This window comes from Lutra lutra, chromosome 11 (genome assembly GCF_902655055.1).
Source record: "Lutra lutra chromosome 11, mLutLut1.2, whole genome shotgun sequence".
NCBI classification, from domain to species: Eukaryota; Metazoa; Chordata; class Mammalia; order Carnivora; family Mustelidae; genus Lutra; species Lutra lutra.
The window spans coordinates 92,457,043-92,468,210 of NC_062288.1; the positions used below are offsets into that span (position 1 = coordinate 92,457,043).

General features: G+C 45.7%; 1 protein-coding gene across 2 annotated transcripts in view; it reads right to left on the bottom strand.

The window, feature by feature from the left end:
• Positions 1-10,916, bottom strand: part of PTN (pleiotrophin) — a 102,317-nt gene extending 91,401 nt beyond the window's left edge. Inside the window, exon 1 of one of the 2 annotated variants that reach the window (XM_047695940.1) lies at positions 10,649-10,916. The gene's annotated coding sequence lies outside the window, so the exon portion shown is untranslated. The remainder of the gene's footprint in view (positions 1-10,648) is intronic. The other variant, XM_047695939.1, reaches the window with a different exon arrangement.
• Positions 10,917-11,168: the final 252 nt, after the last annotated feature.

Consider the following 11,168-nt stretch of genomic DNA (forward strand, 5'->3'; position numbering starts at 1 on the left):
AATTCCCAGATATCACATATCAGAGGGCAAACTCTGTGATCCCCGACTGTCAGACTAAAACCTCTATTTAAAAAGGGCTAAAAATCGTTTCGGGCTCAAGTTGGTGGGACTCCCAGTATCAGCAGAGACAATCAAAGCCTGTAACTGTGGCCTGTCCTCCCCAATCAGCAGTGCGGTCGTCCAACGCAAATTTGATCTGACTCACTTTAAACTCGAGCCCATTTATACATTAGTTATTCCAAATAACAACAGAGCAAATAAACAACCCCCCTTTGGGTGCCAATGCATCAAAGAGCCACAGGCTTCAAAAGGTTTGCTGCCCCTGCAGGTTACCCACAGGCAGGGCTCTGGGTCCAGCCCCTCAGCCCCAGAGCAGTCTGGAGGGCCCCTAGCCTCCTGGGAGCTGCTACAGAGTTAGATGGTTCCTGGGCAGGAGCAAGCAGCTGTGGCTTCCATGGGGAGACTTTACCCCCCCCACACACCCCATATGTATCTGGAAGGGTTCTCGGGGTCAGAATGGAAGATACTGTTTACTCAGCCTGACCTTTAATTGGCACACACGAAACACACAAAGTTCTATGGAATTAAGTGTTCTCGTCTAAACAGTACATCCTTTGCTGGGACAAAGACTTGTTTGTTTGCTTCAAGGGATTATGTTTGTTTGCTTTCATTTTTCTACTTCCAACTTTATTAGGAGAGTCTGTAATAGTAATGGACTAGGCTTTTTTTAATGACTCAGATTCCCCCATGTCAAGCTAAGTACACTGAATTTCCATCTTAATTGGCCTATTTCATAAAAAACAAATGCACAGGAATGTGTGTAAAGCTATTAAAAGTAGAGCATGCATTAATTATAATGTTGATTTGTAAAAGACGGGCAATTATTCATTCAACTATTTCTTACAGTTCCATCAGCAGATCCGAAAGCTGTGGATGTGTATCAGAGTGTTAATACCAGCATCTATTTGGAGCAAGACTTGAAGTGAGTTTTTCTTCTTTATAGTTTTTAAAAATTTGAGCATCTTATGCCATGAAGATATATTTTTCTAGAATGAGGAAAAAATGATTTTTTTCAGGTATGTATTTCTCTTTTTCTAATAACAAATATAATAATGAAAAACTTCATTATTTTTCCCATGATTAAAGTGAAGCCACCTTTTCACAAGTCTGACATGCATGGTGCTCTGAGATTCTTAATACTGCCAAAGACACTGATTAGTTAAATGTTATGCTGTAAATTTAAAGTGTGCATAGGAAGACAGGCTCTTTTTTCAAAATTTAAGTACCTAAATCTATTAAAATAATCTAATCAACTACCTGTTTTCCTTCCTAGAGCAGTTCAGTTTTCCTCAGTTACACGCCTTGGACCATACCTACAGAAATGGTGCAATATATATATATATATTTTTTTTTTGGTAGAAAATATCTTTTGAACAACAACACTGACCCTTGCCTAAAATTCTCCAAAGCTACTTTTAAGCCACTTCGGGCTTACCATGGACGCACCATAGGACCTGCTGGCACGTGCCCACTAAAACCCTTCCAGTGTTCTTAGGATCCAACAGGAAGACCACGACCTGTCAAAACCTCAGGGATAACCCTTGGCTATTATGGGCAAGACTCCCAGGGTGAGGTTTAGAAAAAGCTGAATTATTAGCAAAGAAGTAAGGCCAGGATGAAAACACTGTTCTAAAATTGTGTGTGGTCTCCACTTGTTTTAGCTTGACTGAAAATTTTGTTACCCAAGAATGGTACTGGACTCTGTTCCTTATTGCTGAAATCTGGCTCTGTGGCAAAAATCTCCAGCGGCCCAGGGTCTTCCCAGAAGTCACCAAGACGGAGGACACCTGCTCGATTTCCGTTACAGTACAGAAGGGACAATCAAAGAGAATCATACTCAAAACCTAAAGAAAAGAATATTCTAGCACAAAGAAAACAAACGATATTATATCCTTTTCATATGAAGAAGGAAGTTTCCTAAACACATCTCACTCACTCGCTTTTAAGACAAATTAAGGCATGAATCACTTCTCCCTTCTCCAGGGAAAACACTGGAAGGAGACACTGGTACACGCCTGGCAGGGGGCCTCTTACTCTAAGGGTCTTCAGTTGAGCCAAGCAGGAAATCAGACGGTGACTGCAAATTTCTTTTATGAAAAACCAAACACTGTAAATATTTGGACATGAAGTATGGGCATGCGCTGTTTTTGTGCACAGCAAGAAGGGTTATTGCCCATGACCCTCAGTGTTTGTATTAAGCTATGAAAGGTCATGCCTGGAGAGTTCTGGTCCCTCTCCCATTCTCTCAAGTTCGTCGATCTCAACCCCGGTGGCTGGCTGCTCAAAGTCAGGTCCCCAGGCCAGCAGCCAGGTTATCACTGTCGAGAGGTCTGCCGGGTGCCTGCTAAACCACAGCCTGCATTGTCTGGAGACCTCCAGGGGACTGAAATGCCCATGAAAGTGTAAGGAGCACCTGCTACAGAGTAAGCGCGGCGTCGCTCTTCAGTTGCAAAGACCTAAATTTAGCGAGCATAACTGATTGAACAATTTGGAATGTCTTCTTGACAACTCTCAGAAAGAACTATAATATAATATTTAGTAAAAGAATGCAAAACCATTTTCATTTAGCCTTTTTTTAGGATTGTCTTCTCGCTTCCTCCCCATCCCCCAGCTCTGACTCAGGTTTTCATATTTTCACACCCTTCACACATCTCTCCTCCTGCTCACTTCGTCCGGTTAAGCCGACTTTCGGGCACCTTTAGCGATCTAGGTGTCCTCGGAAAATGACAGCGACAAGCAGCAGAATCGGGGAAAGAGAAGTGGTTCTGCAGATTTTATTACGAGCCACTCACATTTAGCCTAAGACTTTATAGTTTATAAACATCAGACTGTCACGATGTACCTTATCACTGAAGGCAAAAGCAAGGGATGCCATCCCCAGCCTCCCTGCCATCTGACAGCCAAGATCCCCTGAGGCTTCCGGAGGGTCGGTGACACATGCCCCGTCACTACCAAATGCCAGGCAGAGCCTCAGGGAAACCATCAGGTTTCTGCAGCTTCGTGGGGACTCCTACCAGGAGCTGATGCTTCCTTGGTGGCGGCCGAAATCAGGGAGAATGTGGTTACGGGCATCCCCAGAGGCAACAGTGGGATGGCTACAGTGGACTGGGGGGCCCTGAATGCCCAGTGATCTCCTGGATGCCACAAGAAAGGTCAGGTCAGCCAAGGTCAGCAGCCTGATTTGGAGACCCCAGGCCTTAAGCACGACCACAGGTTGCATGTTTCTTTTCAGGGGAAGGGAATTTTTGGAGCTGTCTTTACAGAGAATGATCTGAGAGTGCGAGGCACAGCAGAAGGGTCTCACCCAGGTCTCACCTGTCTGCATGTTTGAGACCCCAACTGGGCCTGAGAAATAAAAGTGATGGGGAGCGTGGCATCACCGGGCAGGGTCACTGTGCCCCCATAATTAGCGCCTTCATCATCTTCATCCAACACTCCCTCCCAATCAGACTCTGGGGTCAGTCCTTCATGTTCATTTTCTAGATTAATATTCATGTCAATACCACAAGGGAAGTATTCATGTTCTTAGTAAAATGAGAGGTCAGGCAATTGAAGAAAAACCATGATATCTGCTGATGGTCACAGGGCTAGCAGTAAGTAGAACTGTGGTTTCTAGGGCTAATATGTCTACGTTGTCCCCTATATCCAGGTGGGCTGTCACATGTCTGTGTTCCTTGATTCCACCTCTCAAGTCAGAATCTATAGGGCTGGGCCCCTGGCACCCAGAAGCTAAGACATGATTCTAATTATTCCCATAAACAGAAGACAGGGAACGGCTACCCTAGGTTATGTGGCCTCTTATTATATATACCTTGGAGTTTAGGTTTGATATAAGAGGCAACTGGGGCATAAAAATTAATTAGCCAAAGGATGAAATGGCATTATGTTATAGAGAAGAAAATATCCAAACTAGGAATTTTAAAACTTTTATTTTTATTTGTTTAAAGATTAATTTATTTGTCAAAGAGAGAGAGAGAGAGACAGCGAGCACAAGCAGGGGGAGCAGCAGGCAGAGGGAGAGGGAGAAGCAGGCTTCCCGCTGAGCATGGAACATGTCTTGGGGCTTGGTCCCAGGACTCTGGGCTGAAGGCAGATACTTAACTGAGCCAACCAGGCACCCCAAAAGCTTTGATTTAATACTTTCATGGCACTTACTGGGGTCATCTTAACCTCCCTAAGCTTAGTTGTATCAGTGTAAAGAAAAAAAAAAATCTTGCTCTAAGTGTAATTGTTATAAAAACATTAAAAAATAAACGTAAAAAGTTCTGAAAAGCAAATGTTCTATAGCCACATTGGAGTTATGATGAAAAGAAGGCTTTAAGTGAGCAGTCTTGTAGCTTTGAATTATACGGTCTCTTAAAGAAGAGGGAAGTCAGATTTCTCTCTCCATTATGGAGGCAGCCATGAGTTAGAGACCTTGCAAGGTCTGGGCATGAAGTAGACAAGGGGGAGTATGGTTAGAAGACAGGCCAGAGACCTGACAGGCTGTGATGACCCACTGTGTCATCACAGGTCATCACTGTGATGACCTGTGAAATGACAGAGGTGAAGAAATGAGAGATGGAGAGGCTTCTTACAGAGGTTGGAGGCTGAGAATGGGGGTACTCAGATTGAAATCGGAAATTGGCACCAGGCGATGTTTAGAGGAAGTACGTGCAGAGGACGATCATCAAGGTCTTTGGAACATGAGAGGCAGAAAGAATGGTATTCAGAGTCATTTATTTTTTTCACTCATTTGCCAGACATTATTGGTCATTTTCAGAGGTCTGGAGCTTAATAGTCTAGGGTTCTTGAGATGAATGAGACGGAGCCCCTGCCTTTCTGGATGCATGGTGTGGGTGGGGTGGAGCTCGTGATAATGGTGAGTAACTATGACAGGGGAAAGATGAGCTTTTCCAGAGTCAACCCTGCTGGGAAAAGCAAGAGTTAAAGTCACTCGGAAGGGCTGATGGAGATGGGGAGGAGAAAAGAGCAGAGCAGGGCAGAATCAGAGTGCCACCTAGAGGACAGATTTGCCTGGGAAACAACCCCACCCTGTGCCTTCAACCTCCTACTCACTCACAGTTTCATCCAATCACAGTTTCATCCAAATTCCACAGCTGACATGGAGGATTTGCTTTCTTTTCCTCCGTGCATAGATGTCCCCTGAAGGACAGTCAAAATCTCATGTCTGGTATATCTTTTCCTGAAGAGTCCATCTATGGTGATGTGTCAAGTCTTTAATATTATATTTATTCTAAATAACCCGGAGTGAATTCTAAGATGTCACTTTCAGTCATTTCCTGTCTGCCCCACGACATGGCCAATGTGACATGAAAACACAAAGGAATCCAGAGTCAACTTCTCTTCCAGAATAAACGGCAATAAAGTAACCAAAAGACAGTGATGATTTTGAAATAAATATTATCACCTTCTCCATTTAACCTTTTTGAGTTAAACTTCCTTTTTTCTCATAAAAAATTTTTTTAATCACTTTTTTGCTGGAACTGCTTAGGGCAAAAACTTTGTATGTACATATCTTGCTGTAACTTGTGTTGTAGTTATTTTAATGTACTCACACATACACTGAGTAGCCCATAAGCTATTTGAAGGCCTATTTACTTTTGTATTCCCTATCACACTACCTGACAAGTAATAAACAGTCATTATGTGTAGAAGTCTGTTGGGATTAAGAATAAAATAACAAGAAGTCCTTTGCTTCAGTCTCCTTCCCCAACGAGGATTGTCCCCTTTAGCATTCATTTAAAAAAATTTTTTTAAAGTGTGACACCAAAACTCAACAGAGAATGGAGAGATTTGAGAGTTCTCTCATGAAGACTGGAGTAGAAACCCAAAGAGTCATGATCAATACTGAAGCTATTTGGAGAGAGAGGGAGGGGCAGGGGGGAGATCTGAGTATTTAGAAATGAATGTCCACATGTGGAGGTTGAGGAGAAAAGAAGAAAAAAAAAATGCTAAGGAGTGGCCAAGGAAGTTGGAAAAAATTAATATGTCAGGGAGGTTGCAGTAAAACATAATCATATAATCATAAGAAAGCAGTGTTGGCAAGGGATGCTATTGCATGCTAAGAGAAAGGAAGAAATGTAAAAAGTCATTTGTTTGATGAAATGACCTGTGACTTTTCAAGTGTTTTTTCCAGAGATTGTGGGGGGGGAGGGCAGGGCTATAAATGGATTTTCATTGTCTGGCATCTCTTTTAAATTTATTTGTAATAAAGGATTTCACAGGTTAGCACCATTTCCATATACAAACGGAACCGTGAAACTGTAAGCCTTAGAGAAAAGAAACTTTTATTGCTTGAGTATATCACATTGTCTAGCTCAGTATTAGGCATCTAGCATACATATAATAAAAACTGCTTATTATGGTTAAACTGACTCACCATAGGAGCAAGAAATCTTATACTGCGGAGGTGGGATGGGGAGGATAGAGGTGAGTAATCCCGGCTCCACTAAAGTTTAGAAACTAAGAGGAGAATGAAGTCAACACCGCCCTCAGTGACAGAAGCATAAACGGATCCCAGCCGGGGTCTTAGTCAGAAGGGAAAAAATCCAGGGGAGTCCCACAGAAAACACGTTAGACCAGAAAACAGGTTTGAATGAACCAGGCCAGAAAAATGTGAAAATCGTAGCTAGAAAGGCCCAGCCTTCCATGTGTCCCAGGACATGGGCGACCCTTCCAGATACATAGGTACGTGAAGGCGTATTTGCCACCCCAGATACGGGGAAGAAATTGGGCAAGACATCGTGGGACTTGTTAAAGGGGAAATGATGGCACTGGATGAATAGAAGGGAGCAACGAGAATGAGAGCAGAGGAGGGGGATGGGGAAGTGCTAAAGCTGGAAGAAGTGAAAACAAAAGGTTAGGAATACAGCATGCTATTTGCCTTTTCAGTGACATTTTGGTTTGTCCAACGGTTCTTAGAATTAAGAGCACAGTGTCAGTGTCAGTTACCATGACTCCTTTCAAGATTCATATACTTTTTTTTTTTTTCAACTAAGGATGATGTTTAGGAATCTAAGAATTCTGCTTTTAGAAAACACATTATGATAGGTTTTTTCTTTTCTTTTCTTTCTTTTTTTGGAAATGCCACTTTACCTAAACCTACTGTGAAGAAATGGCTAACAAACAAATCCCAGTAGAAGAAATTAAAATTTTATTTCTCAAACTGTCTCAAGCACCAACTGTTGACTGTATTCTTTGCCTGAGCTTAAGAAATAGGGATTTGTGGTGAATGTGATCTACATAATCGAATCCACAATGTTACCATAAACACAACGCTCTCCGATAATGTCATGGTATAGCTACTCTTTTAAACCGCAGACATTTTAACTTCTTTTTTTTTTTTAAATCAAATACTAAAACAGTGCAGAACAAAAGGCTTGTTATATTTGACAACCTAGAAAGATCGTGAGACCCTGAGAACTCTGCCACATACAAGATTGGCATGAAGTGTGTGGAAAAATGGCTCGATGGATGGAAACTTGAATTGGCCATAAATATCAGGGATGAAGAACAACTTTCCAAAGTCAGGCTGTGGCCCAAATCCCCCTCCGGCCAGTTGGCTCTGGAAAAAAGTCGGCCCAGCTCATAAGGAGAAGATCCACATCTGAATATTATTTTACCATGGAGCAAAGGCATGGCCTTGTGCCAAGAGAAGACAGAAGTTCTGATTATTCATGAGAACGGCAGCCTTCACCATTTGAAGAAGCCCCATTCAGCATCCAGGCAATGGAAGGGGACAGTTGGGAAGCCTGGACTCCCCCCAGGGCCCCACAATAAGCCATACCTTAAACTAGACTCAATGCCCTCTAGTGTAGACCACGCTTGCTCTCGGGTCGCCCTGGGTACTCTCAGTTTAAACATTACCTTCCAGAGGGAAGTCAAGGACCGCTCGCTCCCCATCTTCTGACGCCACCATATTAAAAGCAGGAGCGGAGAACTTGACTGTATATTCTGGTCTTCGTGATCTGCCATTAGCTAACCACACACATCATTTTGAGTAAGCCAACTTAACTCAGTCTCCTGGGAAAATTTTGAAGAGTAATAATTTTTTTTAAAAAACCCCACATATGAGAAAGAGAATCACAATCCACATGAGAGGTCATTTAAATGAGAAAGTGAGAGTATCTTCAAAGGGGGAAAAAAAGCATTTAAACCTAAAATATTTCATTTCTAAGACGGATCTTATTGATAAAAGCGATTAAACTATTTGGGGACCTTATTTCTCTCAGGTTATTTCTAATGATCATGTTCTGTGAAAATTCAACAAGGCCACTGGCTTTTTTTTTACTAGAGTAAAAAAAAAAAAAAGTGCACTGAAGCTCTCAATAAATTGGCAAATTTATTACTCCAAATATCTTGGAAAGAGGTCTAGGAAACCACAGAACTATGTATTATTATATAATATATATTATACTCTGTATACTGTTAAATTAACCTCATTCTCTATAATACCTCATTTAAACATCAGGTGATTCAAGTTATATATTAACAGGATGATAATTGGGGATTAACACAACTCCGGCTTGGAAAATACAATGCGAGGGGCACCTGCCTGGCTCAGCCGGTTCAAGTGAAACCCCACTTGGTTTCAGCTCAGGTCCTGATCTCAGGATCCTGGAAATGAACCCGGCATGGGACTCTACGGTCCCTGCGGAGTCTGCTTAAGACTCTCCCTCTGCCCCTTGCGTGCACTTGCTCTCTCTCAAATAAATAAATAAATCTTTAAAAAAGAAGTAAGAGAGAGAAAAAAATACAATGCAGTTGCATCCACGCGTGACCAGCAGAGAGAGCGCCTACTGTGGTCCTGACTGGCTTCAGGTGGGCACGCCTCACAGATCTCACTTGTGGGAAGAAAACTGTCCCCAGGGGTGTCTGGGAATGGAAGGGGGTCGGGGGAGATCACCTTCCGAAGACGTAAAGCACAATTAGAGAACTCCCAGCACAAAAGTTTCTTAAAGCACAGGGTAATGGAAGGAGGTGGGTTTTTTTTTTTTGTTTGTTTTGTTTTGTTTTTAAATAAAATAAGAAAAAATCGCATCCTATAGTTTCAGTGAGTGCAAGTCTCACCACTCTGAAGGCGCGCACACCCCCAAGAGGACGAGAGCTAATACCGCTCTAATTTCCTTTGAATCTAACTGGACTGTGCGTGTTTTTTTTTTTTTTTTTTTCTGTGCGTGCTTTTTAATGATTTGGTCTTTAAAGTGCATCATTTACTTAAAAGGGCATATAATGAAGATGGAAAATGCATGCTTTATTTTGTGCTGGGAGACACGTCTTTTGTTTCACTATCAATACCTTGAAATATCTCCACGTATCAATTAGTCCCCCGCGATCGCCGGGCTGAATGGGCTCTACTGTTTCATCCACTTCACATTTGCCCAGGACCATGAAACTGCTTCCTGATGTTCTTAGTCCCAGAGCCCTGCTTGGTGACTAGCATCTCAGTCCTCTCCCAGGCCCGTGGCTCCCACACAGGCGCACGCAGGCACACACCACCGTTCTCAAGCTGCTACAGCAACAAGCTCATCAAGAGGAAAGATGCTAAAAGGAAACTTCGAGGTCCCGCCCATTGTTCACTCTCCCTCATCGGCCACCTCTCCCCTCCCCCCATGCCACTATTTTTTTTTCCAGTATATCCCCAAACTTACAAAGCAGCTGTTAACAAAGAAAAAGAGTTAACAGCCAAGTGTGTATCAGCGAGAGGTGTGTGTTCTGTGTGTTTTTGTTAAGGAAAAGAGGTGTGTGTGTGTGTTCAGGAGAGGAAGTTTTAGATTTCGTATGGGAAGCAAGGAAGGAGGGGAGTATATTCCTTGCTTTAAAAACGTTCATTTCTTAGAAACATCAACTCGGAAACGACGAATCGGGCAACTTCGTAAATGAACATACCCCACCTTTCTGTGCGGGAGCCTCAGAGTTCAAGTGCCTGTGTCCGGGGCGGCGGTTAAAGTCCGCATTCAAACGAGATGGGTTTCAGGTGTGTCTTTCTAAACTTTGGATGTGGCCCTTTCCGGAGCCCCTCCCGGGCTGGCGGGCAGGACAAGGAGTGTCCCCGCTCGGCGAGGGCTTCTCGATGTCCCCCGGCCCCGGGAGGCGCAAGGCCCGCCGCCCCCGCCCCCGGGCACCGCATCCACAAAAGCCAGCGGACCGGCGGCCGCCCGCAAGCCCAGGTGCGGGCGGAGGCGCGGAGAAAGGCCGGGAAGCCGAGCCCCGCTTGCCGGGGCGCCTCCCTTCCTCTCGCTTCTCCCCAGACACAGACACACCTCCTGCGGCAGGTCTTCCCGAGCGCGCAGCCCCGGCGTGGACCCCGCGGGCCGCTGGCACGCGGTGCGGAGGCGCGCAGGGCATGGCCCCAGCTGCTCTCCTCCGCTCACCTACCCGCACCCCGACTCCGGGACCCGACTCTCCCCCCGCCTACGCACCCCCCCCCCACTCCCATGCCTCAGTTGGTCCCCGGAGCGAATCCGTTTCGGGGGCAGCCCGCTCCCACTCGCACCGCCATCCTCGGCTGCACCCGGGCGGGTGGGCGAGGGTCAGGGAAAGTGGCCCCGGGCGGCGGCGGAGCAGCGCGCCGCTTCCCACTTACTTGGAGTTGCAAACGCCGCACGCGCTCCGGCTGCCTTTGTTGAACGCGGCGAGGCTCTGCGCTCGGTCGGGTGCCGGTGGCCGCTGCCCGCGCGCGCCTGCTGCGCCCTCCGTCCGCGACCGCGCCTCCCCGGGCTCCCGCTCCCCGTGCCCGCTTCGGCTGGGGCTCCGCGCGGCGGCTCGGTCGGCGGGCTTTGGGACGGGCGGGCGGGGAGCCTGCTCCAGCCTGGGCCTGCGCTGCGCCCTGCCGGGGAGGGAACGGAAGGGAAATGGAGAAGGGGAGGGATGAGCGGAGCGGGCAGGGCGAGGACGCGGGCTGGGCGAGGGAGGGAGCGCGCCTTTCCCTCGCGAGCTGATTGGGAAGCTCATTAAAGGCAGGAGTCTCCAGGGCCGCTCTCCCCGCAGGAGCCAGCACGCGGGTTTGAACCAAGAGGCCGGGAGAGGAGACACTGTGTTTTGTTTGGAGCAGGGGCCCGCACAACCTTTTCTTTTCCAAACTTGGTGCTGACCTGTGCTTTAGG